Source organism: Thamnophis sirtalis, unplaced genomic scaffold (genome assembly GCF_051295495.1).
Source record: "Thamnophis sirtalis isolate CommonGarterSnake01/CBP01778 unplaced genomic scaffold, rThaSir2_p1.2 scaffold_2, whole genome shotgun sequence".
In the NCBI taxonomy this organism is placed as follows: domain Eukaryota; kingdom Metazoa; phylum Chordata; class Lepidosauria; order Squamata; family Natricidae; genus Thamnophis; species Thamnophis sirtalis.
In genome coordinates this window covers 123,213,802-123,232,376 of record NW_028261382.1, presented here as the reverse complement: position 1 = coordinate 123,232,376, position 18,575 = coordinate 123,213,802, and the positions used below count along the sequence as shown (strand labels likewise).

The window sequence follows — 18,575 nt, the reverse complement described above, 5'->3', positions numbered from 1 at the left end:
TGTGGTGCCAAGTCAAAACAATCCATGAAGGAAAAAAAAGTGTTCTGTTTTGAATACGCAAATCTCTGATCAACAAAACCTCCCAGCCTCCGAGCAGCGGTAACACTTTAAAAAGTTTCGTTTTGTATCTTTTTTGTATTTCAAGTTAGAAAAAGAAGTCCAATCTTTAAATGAATTAGAAAAATACCCACATCAATGAAAGAGGAAAACTTTAGTCTATAGATTACAGAAAATCATAAAGAAAAGGTAGAAGAAGAAAGCTTCATCCATCCATTTCAAAAGGCTTGCATAAATTCTATCCATGAAGATAGCATTTAAAAAGTAAGATAACCACTGTCCAAAACCATACCAAATTTAATTCCGCCGCTTGATTCTTCTATTCTTCCATTTAAATTAATTTGTAAGTTTTTATAGGCAGTCTCTTTTTTAAAACAGTAAAAGTTTCTCACCAGCTAGAAACACTTTCAATTTCCGTATCCTTCCGTTTGAATCATGATGTTGAAAAATGGAAGCCTGATAATTTAAATACAGGTAGTCCTTGACTTATAACAATTCATTTTGGGACTGTTTCAATGACATTGAAAAAAGAGATTTATGACTATTTTTCACACTTACGGCCATTGCAGCATTCCCATGGTCACATGATCAAAATTCAGACAATTGGTGACTGATTTCATATTTATGACGGTTGCAGTTATATGATCGCCTTTTGCAACTTTCTGACAAGCAGAGGCAATAGGAAAGCCAGATTCACTTAACAACTGTGTTACTAGCAGGGGTGGGATTGAGCCAGTTCGGGCAAACTGATAGCTCTGACCATCAGCTGGGAACGAACCATTTCGCTCCGATGATCTGGTTGGCCTGCCCGCCCACCCCTGCACTTTACATACCTATATCCCCTCAGCTGATTCATACGGCAGAGCCGATTGTTGTGCCTCAGCTGTGTTACTCCCCAGAAATAACATGGAAGGTAAGTTTTGTTAAAACTGTGCATGCGCACAGATGCATGCAAAGCGCATGTGCGCAAAACACGCAATCACCAAACCGGTTGTTAAACTGACAGGATCCCACCATTGGCTACTAGCTTAACAACTGCAGTGATTCACTTAGCAACTGTGGCAGGAAAGGTTGTAAAATGGGGCAAAATTTACTTAACAATTGTCTCACTTATCAACAGAAGTTTTGAGTTCAATTGGTGTTGTAAGTCAAAGACTACTTGTATTCTATTTAAATGGACTTTTACATAAACATTTAGAAATAAATATAGTATAGATCAGTGTTTCTCAACCTTGGCGACTTTAAGCTCTGCTGGCTGGGGGATTCTGGGAGTTGAAGTCCACAGGACTTAAAGTCGCCAAGGTTGAGAAACACTGGTATAGATATATATTTTAGTTTGTTATTTTGACATTGTAATTTAGTTTTTTTATTTCCTTGTGTCATTTTTTTCTCGGAAGCTTTCTGTTTTGTTTACTTGAATAATATGATTTACATTTTTTCTCATACTCATACATACTGTACATACACACACACATATCCAAATGTACACATGCAAAAATACAGGTGTTTTTTGTCTTTCTTTTATATAATAGTAATACAATTATACTATTATATTGTTCTTTATTGAAATATAACAAATGTTTACTTTTAAAAAAAGGAAATTTGAATTTATACTTGACTCTGAATGAAAAAGCCATATAATTTTATGTTTATAATATTGACATCTCTAACTAACACCAGTGGAATGTTTTTTTCTTTCTCTTTCCACTCGTAATACTCTAAGCTATTGAAATAATAGAATGTTATTAAATTTTAATCAAATTAAATAACTATCATAATGTATTAGGATTTTATTTAGAACAACATAATAAAAGAAAAAACCCTTATCTATTCACTGATTACAATAACATTAATATTGGGGGACCCAGATTCTAACCACTAAAGACTGAACATGCTCAATTAACATGGAATATGTGGAGAGGACAGGCTGAAATTCTGGGGGGTAGAGGTGGAATGGCTACACAGGAAGCAGGCTGAAATTCTGAACAACAGCAGACTTCACTGCAATGCAATACACTTCCTATTTTTAGACTAAACTGATTGTGTAATTTATGCAGAGACACTTGGTATCCTGGTGAAGGTGTGCACCTAGAAAACCAGGAGACTGTGAGTTCTAGGTATGAAAGCCAGCTGGGTGACCTTGAGCTAGTCCCTCAGTCCAATCACCCTCAAAGGTTTGTTGTTGTGAGGAAAATAGGCGGAGAAAGGAATATTAGGTATGTTTGCCGCCTTGAGTTATTTATAAATTTATATAATGTAATGTAATGTAATGTAATGTAATGTAATGTATTGTATTGTAATGTAATGTAATGTAATGTAATGTAATGTAATGTAATGTAATGTAATAATATAATATAATATAATATAATATAATATAATATAATATAATATAATTAATATAATTAGTATAGTATAGTATAGTATAGTATAGTATAGTATAGTATAGTATAGTATAGTATAGCAATGCAATGCAATTACTATATAATAGTATAGTACAATATACAATACATATTGTATACAATATAATGTTTCCTCAGCATCATTGTCTATCACAATAGACAATGCAATATAATGTTTCCTCAGCATCATTGTCTATCCACTGCAGGATGATGGCCTCTTTCTCATGTTTCCAACTGGTCCTGAGCTTTTTTTTGACAATTGGGCCTACAATGCCTGCTGATGTCGTTGATCCATCTTGTTTTAGGTCTTTTCTGTGGAGGCTTTTTATCAAGTGGGATCTATTCTATGACCGCTTTGGTCCACCTGCCATCTGTTCTTCTTGCTATGTGACCAGCCCATTTCCCTTTCAATTCTTTTACACTCTCCTGATATTGTATACTTTTGTTTGTTCTATAATCCATGTGCAGGTCTTTCTATTTTGTCTTGTAATGCTGAGCATGTATCTTTCCATGGTTCTTTGTGCCACTCTCGACTTTTGTATCGATTGTGAGGTTAGTGTCCATGTTTCACTGCCATATGTTAGAGCAGATAGCATACACTGATTGAAAACTTTTCTCTTCAGGCAAAGGGAGGGGTTGTTCTTGAAAATTATACTTAGTTTGCCAAATGCCCGCCAACAACATTTAACATTTTATATTGTATTTAAAATATTTATAAATACATAAATAATAAATAAAATAAAATAAAAATGCCATAAATCAGTTGGTGGGATTATAAACCTAAAAAATAATGTGACAAGATTGAACACATCAGAATCAGAGACTTGATTTCCGTATTCCCAAACCAATATCTCTGCTTTTTTTTAACAATTCGATATACAATATTAGTGGGGTTCTTTCCTCTAAAATCCCCTATTGCAAGTACAAAATGTTTCTGCTGCATGTTCCTCTCCCAATGTCCTGGGCGTCACTGTGTATGCTGTCTGTAGGCTTATCCCCTCACTGTTTACTCAAAGGAGTAGAGCCTGAACTGATTCATGTTGCATACACATCATTCACAGCCTTGTTTGATGATTTACCAGACTGATTTGTAGCCAAAAGGTAGACTTCGCTTTATTTTTAAAGTGATGCATCTGGAAAGATACTAGCTTTTGGGCCAAAATGTTATTTGATTTCATGATTTGATTATGTGCCATCAAGTCATTTTTCAACATCACCACAGATAGAACTTACCTAGGATGATTTTACTTAGAACAATGCTATTTAATTTTTTTAAATATTATTTTAATTAAAAATTAAAAAAAGAATAAACCTGCTGTTTAGAAGCACCACTCTCAACTTAACCTCTGGTTCCAACAATGTTTCTTGACCTCATAAAGGGTGTCTTAATAAATAGTTTGCCTTCTAGTATTTGGTTCCCTGGGTCATACACATCCTGGCAACCATATTCTAAGGACAGCCATGGCATCCTCTCAAACCCCACTCAAAGATCCAACTGGCCAATGAATGAGTTTTCTGGATTTACGCAACGCAATGAACCAGAAAGAAACTAAGTAAACTGGCTTCAGACAACATCTGTGGCTAAAATATGATTGACAGGTTTGTGGTTAATGCCTCATAGAAATGCATGTATCTATCACTGGAGCAAGAAGTCAGTATCACAAGGAAGTATGACCACAGCATTGATACAGCATTGCACAAGAATATGTCAATACTTAAGCAAAGCCCAACTGAAACTGAAACAAGCCCAATACTAACTTGGCCCTGAAGAATCTGGCAGCCAACTTACATGGATGAATCATTCCAGGTCTGAAAAGTTATTTCATGGAAAGTATTGTCTGCAGTGCAGCCTATCAATGCACAAGGCAGCAGTGTGCAAGGAGATTCTGCTATTTTATTTTTATTTTTCTTCCTTCCTTCTTTCAGATTTGAAATAATCACAAGAGAACAATGATTTGATTCAGTTTAATTTGAGGAATAGCTGCCCAGAAATCTATAATCAAACAAAACAGAAGAATATATAGTCTGTGCCAGTGTTTCTCAACCTTGGCAGCTTGAAGATATGTGGACTTCCACTCCAAGAATTCCCCAGCCAGCAAGGCTAGATGGGGAATTCTGGATGGTTGATCCACATATCTTCAAGATTGAGAAACACTGATCTGTGTGGTAGACTATGCTTCATGTGCATCACCCAAAAGTCTTTTGTGCTGGTCAGTATGGTGTTTCTCTAGTTCATTATTCAATGTATAATAATACAATCAGTTCCTAGAATCCAGCTATGGGTCCATGTTCTTTGGTTAGCTCAGGTGTGGCCAGTTGGCATGATTCCCAGCTTTCTTTGTGGAGAATGGCACCGTGTGTTTGCATCAGTGAGCCTGATCATGCGAGATGTGAACTGTATTGCCTAGCTAAGAATCTACTTCAATCCAATGCTCCTACAATTGGGTGTGATCGCCAAAACCAACTTTGATGTGTGGTTATTTAGGTCTGCCTTTGCTGTCTCTCCTAGTCTCCCCTTTTGGTTCCTTATGAGGTTGAGAGAATCTTGAGACAATCTTGAGTCAATCTATCCATAAGGAATGTGGCAATCAAGCCCCCCAAGATAGCAGAAGAGGTAGCTAAAAATAAGCAATTCAGCTCTATGAACTTGGAACATTTTGATCTACATCTCTATTTGACTGGTAAAAATTCCACATTCTTGGCACTTCCACTGAAAAAGTCCTGCCTTGCCCAGATATCAAATGTATTTCAGAGGATAGGCATGGTTCCCATTTAGTTGGAGGCATGAATTTATTTTAATATTTTGAATTTATGTTTTCTGTTGCAAAGCGTAGTAACTTTGTAGAACCTTACAGGACAGAAATGAGGAATACAAATGCACTTAAATATAAACAACCAATATGCTGAAGGTCATAAAGTATCCCTATCCCAGATTGTTGCATGTATGGTTTGTTTTTAATGAACTTCTAGCTATTGCTGTGATAAATGTGTTGTTCTTTAAACACTTTGGGCATAAAAATTTTTTTTTGAAAGACAACCCAATGGTAGAAGTTTGGCTTGCCTACCTCAGCTAAGATCCCTTTGCACATATTCTCATCCTCTCTCTCTTTATTCTCCTGCCAACCTTATTAACACAGCTCTCTCACAAACACCTTTCAGCAGAAGTTGCAACACAAATTAGGTCAAGTTGCTCTCTCTCTGTGTTAAAATTAATAGCCAATTTTCTGCAAGCAAATGAAGCTTTCAGAATGAAGTCAACATGTCTCCATCATGAAATTTTGAGAAATAGTTTGTAAATCTTTCTTTCTTTCTTTCTTTCTTTCTGTCTGTCTGTCTGTCTGTCTGTCTCTGTCTGTCTCATTCTTTCTTTCTCCTCCCTCTCTCTCTCACTCCTTCCTTCCTTCCTTCCTTTCTTTCTTTCATTTTTTCTTCCTTCCTTCCTTCCTTCCTTCCTTCCTTCCTTCCTTCCTTCCTTCCTTCCTTCACAAACTATTCTGAAAGCCCTATTGGGATATATGGCATCCTACACTGTTCTTAAACCAATTGTGTATCTGTGGGCTTTCTTTTGAGAAGCTGCAGAAGTTTCATTATAACAACATTCATGCAGATATTACCCCAGGTGCTATTTCAAGGCAGAATTTGGGCCCTTTTTAAAGCAAGGGCAATGGGGGAAATTGCTTTGGACCCCACACAGGGAGGGATGAAAAGTAGGGTCAGTATATGAGCTGAACTGAGGGCTCAATACTTTTTGTTTAATTTGGCAATTACTCCAAGAATTATGTTGTTGTCTTAGATTTTCTCATGCTATTTTTTTTTTGGTTTACATTTTTCCTTTGCTGCTGGAACTTAAGATAAGATACAGTACTTCTAATTTTTTCCCTTCAAGAACCAAGAGTGACTTTGATGGGCAGAGGTCTTGGTCATCTATGGTCTTGCTGGTAGTAGTGTATATACTACTATAGTTTGTTTATATCCTTTAATCAGCCAAGATTGTGCATTATAGAGCAACAGATTTTAAATCAAGGTACTTCAGATCTGCTTAGAGACTAAATAAAAATGGGACCAATCATCATGTGGAATTGAAATGTGAAGGATCTTCAGACCATTTGCATTTGCAAAACTGGCCCCTGCAATGACTCCTCCCCCCCAGTCATGTGATCATGATTTCTGATCTTCAGGTCTGAGTGTCTCAGGTCTTCCCCAATACAAACATGAATTAGTATTCATTAACCTCTGCCAAGGAAAATGGCATCATAATTAAGATAAGCTGGAAAACCCAATGAATTTCTTTGGTCATTAAAGAACAAAGCAGGCAAAACAAAAGCAAAACAGCACACAAACACACACACACACACACACACACACACACACATAGGCACATACACACACCCCTAGACATTCCTTTAGACCAGTAGGTCTCAACCTTCCAATGCTGCGACCCTTTAATACAGTTCCTCATGTTGTGGTGACCCCCAACCATAACATTATTTTATGTTTTCTGTATTTTTTTGAAAACATGCATTTTCCGATGGTCTTAGGTGACCCCTGTGAAAGGGTCATTCGACCCCCAAAGGGGTCCCGACCCACAGGTTGAGAACCATTGCTTTAGACCAAGATGCATGGCATCTTCTGGCCCTGTTAGACTATAGCAATGATGGCTAACATTTTTGCCATCACATGCCAAAAGTGGGGGGGAGGGGTCATGCACGTGCGTGCCCACACCCATAATTCTATGCACCCTCCCTTCCTGCGCATGCATACAACCTTCTGCCCTCCCCCCATTTTTGACATACAGTGGCACAGTGGACCCATGTTTCACCCCCCCCCCCAGGCTCCAGAGGCTTTCTAGGAGCCTGGGGAGGGTGAAAACGGAGTCCCCGCCCCCCCTGAGGCTCTCCAGAGGCTGGAAATGGCCCATTTTCTGATGTCCAGTTTGCGCATTTGGGAACAGACATCAGGGTTGCCTGTTGGGCCATTTTTCTCCTTCAGGAGGCTTCCCTGAAGCCTCCAGAGAGCGAAAAACAGCCAAAAATCATGGCCAAAATCAGATGGTGCTCACCGGAACTGACAGGGCAACGCCTCGCATGCCCTCAGAAATGGCTCTGTGTGCCATCTGTGGCACACGTGCCATAGGTTCGCCATAATGGGACTATACTATTCATCCCTCCCATTGGCTATGCTTGCTGGAGATGTAGGAGCTTGTACTTCTATATTCACAGAGAGCATTGGGTTGGAAAAGGCTGCCTTAGAATATCAGTTAAGAGACTGTCCCAGCAGAGAGCTATGAGCAAACAAGTGCTTAATATGCAGGGCCTATGCACATAACAGCACTGGGACGAAGAGTGAGATACAAATAATGTAGCACCCTTTGGCATGAATATTGCAATAAGCTTCAATTCCACAGGGCAGGTGTTGCAGAATATGGTACAGTTGTTGTCCTGTTTACTACAGAAACTAGGTGTGAATTTAAGGCTGGTTTGGAGAAAGAGAAGACTTGGAGAAGAGGGGCAGTGATGGATGCTGTCCTCACTAATGGATGTGAAAGGCATTTATATTCAGAACCACGTACAAGAGCCTCCTCTCTCTAATAAATTGGTAATTTTCAGGTGCCACTTTCTGCAAAACTGTTTAATTCAGCCAGCTGTCTGATGGTTTGTGATACTGTCACCATTTAATGTGGCGTTGCTATTTTAATGTTCCTTGCTGCTGGTATTTTTTACCAGGCATTTAATTTTATTTATTGGTTGACATGCTACTGCTATCTTATCAAGATGTTGCCTTCCCTTGTATTCATCTTATGTTGCATAATATTTGGTTGTCTGCTGATATTGGGAGCCATTGGTAAAATGATCATTCAGTAATCTTTCTTAAATAGGGTTTAAAATGCATATGTGGGGGAAATGATGCAAAATGGGCCTGCTAAGTAGCATTTTGTGTTTGTTTATTTATTTATTTCAAGCATGAATTAGATAACAGATATATGTATAAACATGATTATGAATACATGAAATGGATACAAATACAAGGGAATATTAGGACAGGGACAATAGGCACTCTGGTGTGCTTATGTACACCCCTTAAAGATCTCTTAGGAATGGGGTGAGGTCAACAGTAGACAGTCTAGTGTCTAAGGTTAAAGTTTGGGAGGTTTGGGGAAGAAACCACATTGTCAGGTAATGCATTCCAGGCATTGACAATTCTGTTACTGAAGTCGTATTTTCTGCAATCAAGTTTGAAGCGATTTACCATAGGTTTGTATCAGTGGTGGGTTTCAAATTTTTTTAGAACCTCTTCTGTAGATGTGGCCTGCTTTGTGGGAGTGGCTTGCCAGTCATATGGCTGGGTGGGAGTGGCTTGCCAGCCATGTGACTGAGTGGGAGTGGTTTGGCAGTCATGTGACTGGGTGGGCATGGCCAACTTGTAAAATGTGGTGAAACTCACTTAATAGCGCTCTTGCTTAGCAACCAAAATGTTGGCTCAGAAACTCTGGCATTTGAAGCACACAAGTCTTAAAGCTGTCAAGTTACAAGACCCTTGCACTCCTAACCCTTTAGGAAAAAAAACCCAGGGGTGTTCAAACTTGGCAGCTTTAAGACTTGTGAACTTCAACTCCCAGAATTCCTCCTCCAGTCATGTTGGCTCAGGAACTCTGGCATTGAGGTGTGCAAGTTTGAAAGCTGTCAAGTTACAAGACCCTTGCACCCCTAACCCTTTAGAAACACACACCCCCCAGGATGTTCAAACCTGGCAGCTTTAAGACTTTAAGGTTTAGATAGGATTAGAGGCGGGCGGGGAGATTGGTGAGCCAGCCAATCAGTGAGTGGTAGACGGGGCAAATGTGGTGCGGATGGGAGGGGGGAGGGAGCTGGAACCAGTTCTAAACGTCACGGTAGATTTGTGGAACCTCTTCTATAGAAGAGGTTAGAACTGGCAGGAACCCACCCCTGGTTTGTATCTATTGTGAGCTTGTGTGTTGTTGCAGTTGAAGCTGAAGTATTCATTGACAGGTAGGACATTGTACCATATAATTGTATGTATTATGTCTAAAAATGATTCTGAAAATGATTTTGAAAAGAGGTACATTTATTTATATATAAGACTCTTATTCCATTTTTATTACTTTATTACAAGTAACTCAAGTGCAACAAACATACCTAATACTTCCTCATTCTCTTTAGCCCTATGAAGTGGGACTGGAACTCACAGGCTTCTGGTATCTAGGCCAGCACTTTAATCATTATGCCAAACTGGCAATGACATGAATCATTATCCAAATATATGCTAAACTGAAATACCCAGCAGACTAAGAATGTCAATTACAATTGGATCTAGTAAATAGATAACATTAATCACATTAACTCTCAGATATGAACTCAAGATTTCATGGTTGGATATTTTAGTTGTTATTCGCAATTTATATGACTGTAAAGTCCCCGACTGTTTTTATTTGGGTATTAAAAATAGATTTCAAATAATGGCCTTATCGACTGCAAAATTAGGGAGGGTTACATTCAGTACATCTAGAAGATACTATGCTGGAAAAGTCTTCAATAACACATATAATTTGCGTGCCACACGAAGAAAATTCTGTTTGTCTTTATTACTCTTGGGTTGCTGTTTTTTAAACATCAGATTCATACATTTTATTTTAAAATGTTTCCCTCTGCTCTTGACTTTGTATAAATATATTATAATGAGTCATGCCATTATGTTACGGATAATAAAGAAAATGATTCTTCTTTAGATAATAGATGTTAATGGATGGCAGAACTGAGATGCCAACAAACTGCACATTCTATAGCTGCCTCCCCCAAACTCACCCTCCTCCAGAAATCTCAGTCATGGCAAAACTGGCTGGGTAATTTTGCAAGATGAAATTCACAGATCTAGAAGACATCAGGTGTGGGCATGCTGATGTATATAAGCTTCTGGAACTGTATCATTAATCAATAATTAATGATCAAGAGTGGCATGACTAAGTAATCTAGATAAATCCTGCACATCAGAAACTAACAACTCAGCCTCATGGCTAGGCTAGTTTGTCTTCTCGGCATATGACACAGGTGGAGAACAATGGCTCTTTTATGTCTTGTGGACTTGAACTTCCATGCTGGTTCGGGAATTCTGGGAGTTGAAGTCCACAAGTCATAAAAGGATCATCACATGACTCGGGGATACTGCAACTGTCATAAATAAATGCCAGTTGCCAAGCATCCGAATTTTGATCACGTGACCATGGGAACGTTGCAACGGTCTTAAGTGTGAACAACTGCCATGTCATTTTTTTCAGTGTTGTAACTTTGAACAGTCACTAAATAAACAGTTCTAAGTCAAAAACTGCCCGTGTTGGTATTTGCTTCTTTCTTCCTTAACATTTGCTTGATGAAAAGTTCAGGAGAACTTGAAAAATATGTGTTGTATTGGTCCAACTAAAGCTACATCCCAGCTATCGAATATGGATATTACCGCCCACCCCTTCTATCCCCCTCAACCTTGATGTGCCAATAGAATTTACTTGCTTTTCTCTTTATAATGATACAGTCAGGAGCACTATGGATATTTGAAGGTTATACCTGTATGTTGTATATTTAGTGCAGTTTTCATGCATGCTTATGAAGATTGCTCAAAAAAATATCTTCTAGAGCAGTGATGGCCGGAGTTCTGAAAACCCAAAGACCACCTTGCCATTACGCACATGCCTGTTATTGGCTGTTTTTCAGGTCGTTTTTTAGGTTGATTTCCAGCTGTTTTTGGCCTGGAAAACGACCCAGAAATGGTCTGGATTTTTGCCATATTTTGGGCCATTTTTCAGGCTGTTTTTTGGGCTGATTTCTGACTGTTTTTGGCCCAGAAAACAACCCGGAAACGGCCTGTTTTTTTGCCATATTTTGAGCCGTTTTCAGGCCATTTTCCAGTGCCCGCAAAGACCAGTTGGCTAGGGCACATGTGTGTGCCAGAAACCAGAAGAGCATCTGACAATGGTGCGCGTGCCGTGCCCACAGAAAGGCTGCTTTTGGCCTGGAAAATGTCCCAGAAATGGCCTGTTTTTTTGCTGTATTTTGGGCCGTTTATCAAGCTGTTTTTGGGCTGATTTCCAGCTGTTTTTGGCCTGGAAAAGAACCCAGAAATGGCCTGTTTTTTTTGCCATATTTAGGCCATTTTCAGGCCGATTTCCAGCGCCTGAAAAGACCAGCTGGCCAGTGCACATGTGCGTGCCGGAAACCAGAAGAGCAGCTGGCAATGGTGCGCGTGCCCACATAAAGGGCTCTGCGTGCCACCTCTGGCACTCATGCCATAGGTTCACCATCATGGTTCTAGAGAATCCTGTTGTATACATTCTTCTCCAGCTTTCAATCTAAGGATATTGTTTAAGTATTCTTCCCCTTGTGAAGAAGCAACATGGCCGGTGATAAGGAAAGAGGGGAATTGAGACCCAACAGCATCAGGGAACTCAGGTTTGAGCTAGGAGCATGGTTCTTCTTGTGAGAAGGCATTTCAGACATGCCACAGGAGTTCGTGTCTGAAAACTGGATGATAGCCAATGGAAAGGACTCAAATCTCAAATACCATAATAAAGCTGGGAATGGAATTGCCACTAAGAGTAACAAATAATTGGAAAGGCCAATGCTTTATTGTCTCAATCAATGCAGTTTTTATACTTAACAGTATGATTCATAAAGTATTTTGGGGCAATTTGCCATAATCAGTTAGTCAAGGTAGTAAGAATGGAAAGAAGAAAACAAATGTAATCCAATGCCATCTGCCAAGAGATTCTGCAACTCAACATAAGAAACTTTGTTTTATTAATAAGGATCTTATATTTATTGATACATGTGCTTGTATTGAACTAGATACAATGAATCATAATATTTTAAAATAATTTTAAAATAATAATTAGAATAAATAAGCATGACACTGAACTATGATCCAGAAATTTGATGTTAATATATTAAAGATTGACATTAAAATGCTCATCATATATATAAATTATGTAAATATATAACCAGGATGGGTAGGGTTGATGAAAAAATGAATTGCATAGAAGGAAACATTGAAGGTGTTAATTTCTAATACTAGAAGTTATTCATGTATAAATTATATAATAGTATATTGGGCCTGGGATTATGGGATTTGTGAGCACCTATCAATTTTTTTAAAATGTTATTTCTATAATTTGGTCCCTGGTGATATTTCTTTTAAAATTATGACTTCTTTTAAACATTGTAAGCCATGCACAGTGATTTTGGTGGTCTTGAAAGCCAATAAATAGATTTCATTAAAATAAATTTTAATGAAAAAGAAAAAAAAAATGAGTCTGCATCCATTTTCCCCATATTTGCATTATTTTTCTTGCCTCAGTTTCATAAGAATTCATAAGAATTAAGATTATATAGAATGAAAACATCATATATCACATTATTTTAAGTAGTGACTGGATTCATACATCATACTAAACTGTCATAATTTGGTTTAGTTGACAAAGGTTGAATGCAATCATTTTAGATTAATAGTCCGAATATATCCCTGAACAAAAATGGGATTTAGATATCCATATTTTTATGTAAGCCTCCATAAGGCTATTCATGCAGTTTTTTTGACAGAAAATGGGCCCGTTTTCATTAAAAATGTGCCGTTTCTGCTCCTTTTGCTCCCCCCCAGAAGCACTCTGCAAGCCCCCCCCCCCAGGCTATTCATGCCTTTTATTTTTAAAAAATGGGCCCATTTTCGTGAAAAACAGGCCGTTTTGTGGTGTATAGTGCAAAAACTTTTTCCCCCCCTTTTGGAAAGTTCTTTAACTGATTGATGAGAATTAGATTGATCAAGTGCTGTGCCAGCAGAAACAAAGTTAGGTGCTGTAGTTTGTCGGCGATTTCCTTCTTCCGCACATGGATAAATACACCTAGAAACATCTATCTACCTACCAGTGGTGAGTTGCAGGTGGTATGCCCCGGTACACGTGTACCGGAGCCAGCCCGGAGCATTGGATACCATTCCGGTATGGTGCTCCGGAGGGCCCACTCGCCCTCCCAAGCTCCTTACCGGTGTTTAAAGACTTCTGTGCTTCTGCGCAGGTGCATGGCACGTACAGTGCTTGTGCGACGCTCCACGGAGCAGCTGGAGCGTAGTGGAGTGTTGAGGCGCTAAGACACATGTGCGCGCTGCACGTGTGTGCGCATGGACTGAGCGCATCCATGAGGACACCGCTGGCCCCGTTCCAACCGTACCGGTTGGAGCGGGATTTGAAACCCACCACTGCTACCTACCTACTCTCTCTCTCCCTACCTACCTACTGTATTTCTCTCTATATATATTTCTTTCTCTCTCTCTGTTTATTTACCTACTCTCTCTATCTCTCTCTATCCATTTATCTACCTACCTACTCACTCTCTCTCTCCCTACCTACTGTATTTCTCCCTCCCTCTCTCTTTCTATCCCTCTCTTCCTACCTATCTACTCTCTATCCCTACCTACCTACTGTATTTCTCCCTCCCCCTCTCTCTATCCCTCTACCTACCTACCTACCTACCTACCTACCTACTCTCTCTCTCCATATATATATATATATATATATATATATATATATATATATATATATATATATATATATATATATATATATCCCTCTACCTACCTACCTACACACACTCTCTCTCTTCCTACCTACCTACTGTATTTCTCTCTCTTTATTTCTCTCTCTCTCTCCCTTTATCTACCTACCTACCTACCTACCTACCTACCTACCTACCTACCTAGGTATTCTTTCTCTCTACCTACCTACCTACTGTATTTCTCTTTCTCTCCCTCTCTCTCCATCTACCTACTTTTTTTTAAAAAAAAGCCTTGTCAAAACCTTGGTGCATCTTATACTCCGGTGTGTCTTATACTCTGAAAAATATGGTATATGTTTATCTGCCAGTGAAAATATCCAGACCTTTCTTCATGCTTCATGCTTTTTAAGAACCACATAATCAGTTAATTCCTTCCTGCTGGATGGAAAGGGGGTGGGGGAGCAAGGGATTGCGAGAGTGGAAGGGAAACTGTCACAAAATGTTCACGTTCAACACGGCCGCAGCAGCCTGAAGCAGCAACAACTTCCACAAATTTCTTTCCCTTCAGAGTCGTAGGTTCCAGATTTTCAATGCATTCTGTTCATTAGTTCATTTGAGGTACATTGGTTTAAAAATTGTTGTTCTATAATGCATTGTTTTGCCTAGTTAATGGTAATGATAAGAGTTTTAGTGGTATGTAGATTGAAGAGTTAAGTGTTGGGCTTTTCTTTGTTTTTAAAGGAATGCTTCATGCTTTTATGTTGATTGTTGTTCCCTGAGACGGCCTCTTGAATATCTGCATCAGTGCTCTAGGAGTGATGGGGTCAGAACTTGATGTCCCTAAGGTGAGAACTAGAGCAGATTTTATAAATTGATAACATATTTGTACATTAAATGTGCAGTATATGCAGGTCATCATGTTTTACATTCCTGCAGGCTCTGGGATACAACGGCAAGCTGAATAGCAATCAGGCTGAATGACAAACATATGAAGAACGGTTGCAGGAACTGGGTATGTCTAGTTTAATAGAAAGAAGAACTAGGGGAGACATGATAGCAGTGTTCCAATATCTCAGGGGTTGCCACAAAAAAGAGAGAGTCAAACTATTCTCCAAGGCACCTGAGAGTAGAACAAGAAGCAATGGGTGGAAACTAATCAAGGAGAGAAGCAACTTAGAACTGAGGAGAAATTTCCTGACAGTTAGAACAATTAATCAGTGGAACATCTTGCCTCCAGAAGTTGTGAATGCCCCAACACTGGAAGTCTTTAAGAAGATGTTGGATAGCCATTTGTCTGAAATGGTATAGGGTTTCCTGCCTAGGCAAGGAGTTGGACTAGAAGACCTCCAAGGTCCCTTCCAACTCTGCTATTGTATTGTATGAGGCCAGTCTAAATGAATTGGATTTTTACTTAAAGAAATGATGCCCAGCCAGCCATGATACCTGGAAATTACTGGGCAAGTTGACGTGGAAGTCAACACAGTGGAAGAGGACCAGGTTAAGAAAGATGCCTTCTATTTAACGAGTTGTGGAGTGAAGATAGGGTTAAAGAGCCGAGGTGGTGCAGTGGTTAGAGTGCAGTAGTACAGGCCACTTCAGCTGACTGCTATCTGCAGTTCAGCGGTTCAAATCTCACCGGCTCAAGGTTGACTCAGCCTTCCATCCTTCCGAGGTGGGTGAAATGAGGACCCAGACTGTGGGGGCAATATGCTGACTCTGTAAACCGCTTAGAGAGGGCTGAAAGCCCTATGAAGCGGTATATAAGTAACTGCTATTGCTATTGCTATTGTTATTGAAGCCAGCATCTGGACAATGGCCAAGAGAGTTTTCAATACAGGGCAGATTAATTTTTTTAATAAATAATCAAACGCTCTCAAGATTGCTCATCAGATAAAATGGTATTTATTTCTCTCTAAACTATAACAATTCTTTCTAAATTTGCAAGGACAGGTAGTCCTCGACTTATGACCATAATTGAGCCCCAAATTTTGTTGCTGAGCGAGGCATTTGTTAACTAGGTTTTGCCTCATTTTACAACCTTTCTTGCCACGGTTGTTAAGTGAACTACCACAATTGTTAAGTCAGTAATACAGTTGTTAAGTGAAATTGGCTTCGCCATCGATTTTGCTTGTCAGAAGGTCGCAGAAAGTGATCACATAACCCCAGGGAAACTGTAAAAAGTCATAAATATGGGTCAGTTGCCAAGCATGGGCATGCTGCAATGGTTGTAAGTATGGAAAATGGTCATAGATCACTTTTTTCAGTGCTATTGTAACTTTGAACGGTCACTAAATGAACTGTTGTAAGTCGAGGACCATCTGTACGCATATAATTAGCAGAAGTGTGATTTATGCAAACATACTCCTTAGTTTGTCCCATCATTATTATTTTTTAAATGTCCTTTGGGTTGTTGTTTTTTTTAGTGCCAATCTTTGATATAATTCCAGACATAAGGTAAACATATGGTCAAATTTAAGGCAGCTAAAAATCTTCTGGAAGATAATTAGATGGTTTGCAGTCTATAACAAGCTCATTTTCTTCCAGGTGTTTGCCATAGCAACAACACGAAGTTTCCTCAACCCTAATTTAACCTAATACAATCCCTAATCCTAGAATAAGGCATATGTGAGTTATATTAATTGTGTGCATACAATATGATGAACTATAAACCATAACAGAGAGCCAGTTTGGTACAGTGACTAAGCCACTGGCCTAGAAACCAGGAGATTATGTATTCTGGTCCCACCTTAGACCTTAATAGTCATCGGAATGACATTATGCATATAAATCTAATAAACCAAACCAAACCAAACCAATTACTCCCTCTTAGCCCTTGGAAGAAAGCAATGGCAAACCACTTCAAACCACATTATCGTTTGATTTTTAATTATATTGAATATGGTTGACCCATAACATAATATTTAAACATTTGTAATTTAGTATTAAATATAATTTATTTATTATACTTTGAGAACAACTGTTGAAGATGGTGTGACTATTACTTTGGGACTTTAGTTTGAGCAATTCTACCTTCATTTAGATGATTAAAAACATCTTATTTGACTATGGGTTCCTTCTTAAACCTCAAGAGCACTATAAAATTCACTCCTCCTCAGTTCACCCCTGAAATGCAAAATGTTATTTGACACAATTTTGTTGAATAAAAGTTTTAGTACTTACTAATCTGATCCTTTTGGATTTGGTATCACGCACAGGAGGTGATTCTGATTTTTAATGTCCATGTCCTTGAAATGATATGCTTTGAAATGTTTCTACTTTTTCTCCAGAAGCGCCAACATTTTCTTATTAAAGGAAATGACCAATGAGATTCCTGGATGAAGCTTTTTTCTCCTACAATGGTTAGAAGACAGAACAACTTTCCTGGCCTAATGTTCAAGAGCAAATTGGTTATAGATGAATCCAGAAATAGTTGGGGGTTGGAGTATTTTTCCATATGCTTAAAAGAACATGTTACTACTGTATTTTTTGGAGTATAAGACACACCAGTGTATAAGACGCACCAAGATTTTGAAGAGGCAAATAAAAAAAAAAGTTTTTGCACACTGCAGACCTCCCAAAAACGGCCTGTTTTTCACAAAAAATGGGCCCGTTTTTTGTCAAAAAAAAAGAGAGGCATGCATAGCTTTTAGGAGGCTTATAGAGTGCTCTTGGGGGCTGGGGGGGGGCAAAAAGGAGCAAAAAACTCTCTCATTTTTGCCCTCCCCAGCCCTCAGGAGCACTCTGGAAGCCTCCTAAAGGCTATGCATGGCCATTTTGGTGAAGGGGGCGGGGTTTTCGGGAGGCCAAAAATACTGTATTCAGTATATAAGATGCACCCAGATTTTCACCCTCTTTTTTGAGGGGAAAGGATATGTCTTATACTCCGAAAAATACGGTAACTCTCAGTAACTCGTATGATTTATAATTCTGGTATACATCTACCTAGATATACCTTCAGTACCGATATGGAACTTATAGATCTTAAAAGGATGTCTAAAAGTTTCACCTATTGGCATCAATTCCCATTTGGGCCAGTTAATAGAATATCGTGCTATTTTACTAAAGGCATCTCAACCCTGGAATAATAGTGATATTTAGAAATAAACGAAAGAATGTTGTCTGCAAATAAAACCTGTTTATGTTCAACTGAGTTATGTACTACTTTGTAGTTCTCTGAAGAAAGTTTGCTTACTTTAAATACATGGTTTAAGCATAAATCTATTTAAACATACATTTGAAAAAGGAATAAATATGAAGCATGACTGATTTTGGTGTCTTGGTTTACATTTTATATGCAGATGATGCCATGATGTTGGCTGAGAACACGTATGATTTTTAGTGAATATTATATAGCTTGCATAATGCAACAAAGACAGGTATCTTTGACAGGGAAAATAGAAATAACATTTGCAAGTATAACGTAAATGATAAAATGAATGTATTTACTTTGATAGAATATTTACTCAAGATGGGAACATGGATGGAGAAATTTTAAGACTTGCAAATGCTGATGGAGAGATAGCATGCAGTCCGTTGTAAAATGATTGTTGAAAGAAATGAAAAATCCTGC

The 18,575-nt window shown here is 38.6% G+C and overlaps 1 long non-coding RNA gene across 1 annotated transcript in view; it reads left to right on the top strand.

The window, feature by feature from the left end:
• Nucleotides 1-18,269, top strand: part of LOC106540834 (uncharacterized) — a 55,220-nt gene extending 36,951 nt beyond the window's left edge. The window contains exons 4-6 of the long non-coding RNA XR_015695608.1: nucleotides 14,747-14,850; nucleotides 14,942-15,017; nucleotides 17,293-18,269. This is a non-coding gene — a long non-coding RNA (uncharacterized LOC106540834). The remainder of the gene's footprint in view (nucleotides 1-14,746; nucleotides 14,851-14,941; nucleotides 15,018-17,292) is intronic.
• Nucleotides 18,270-18,575: the final 306 nt, after the last annotated feature.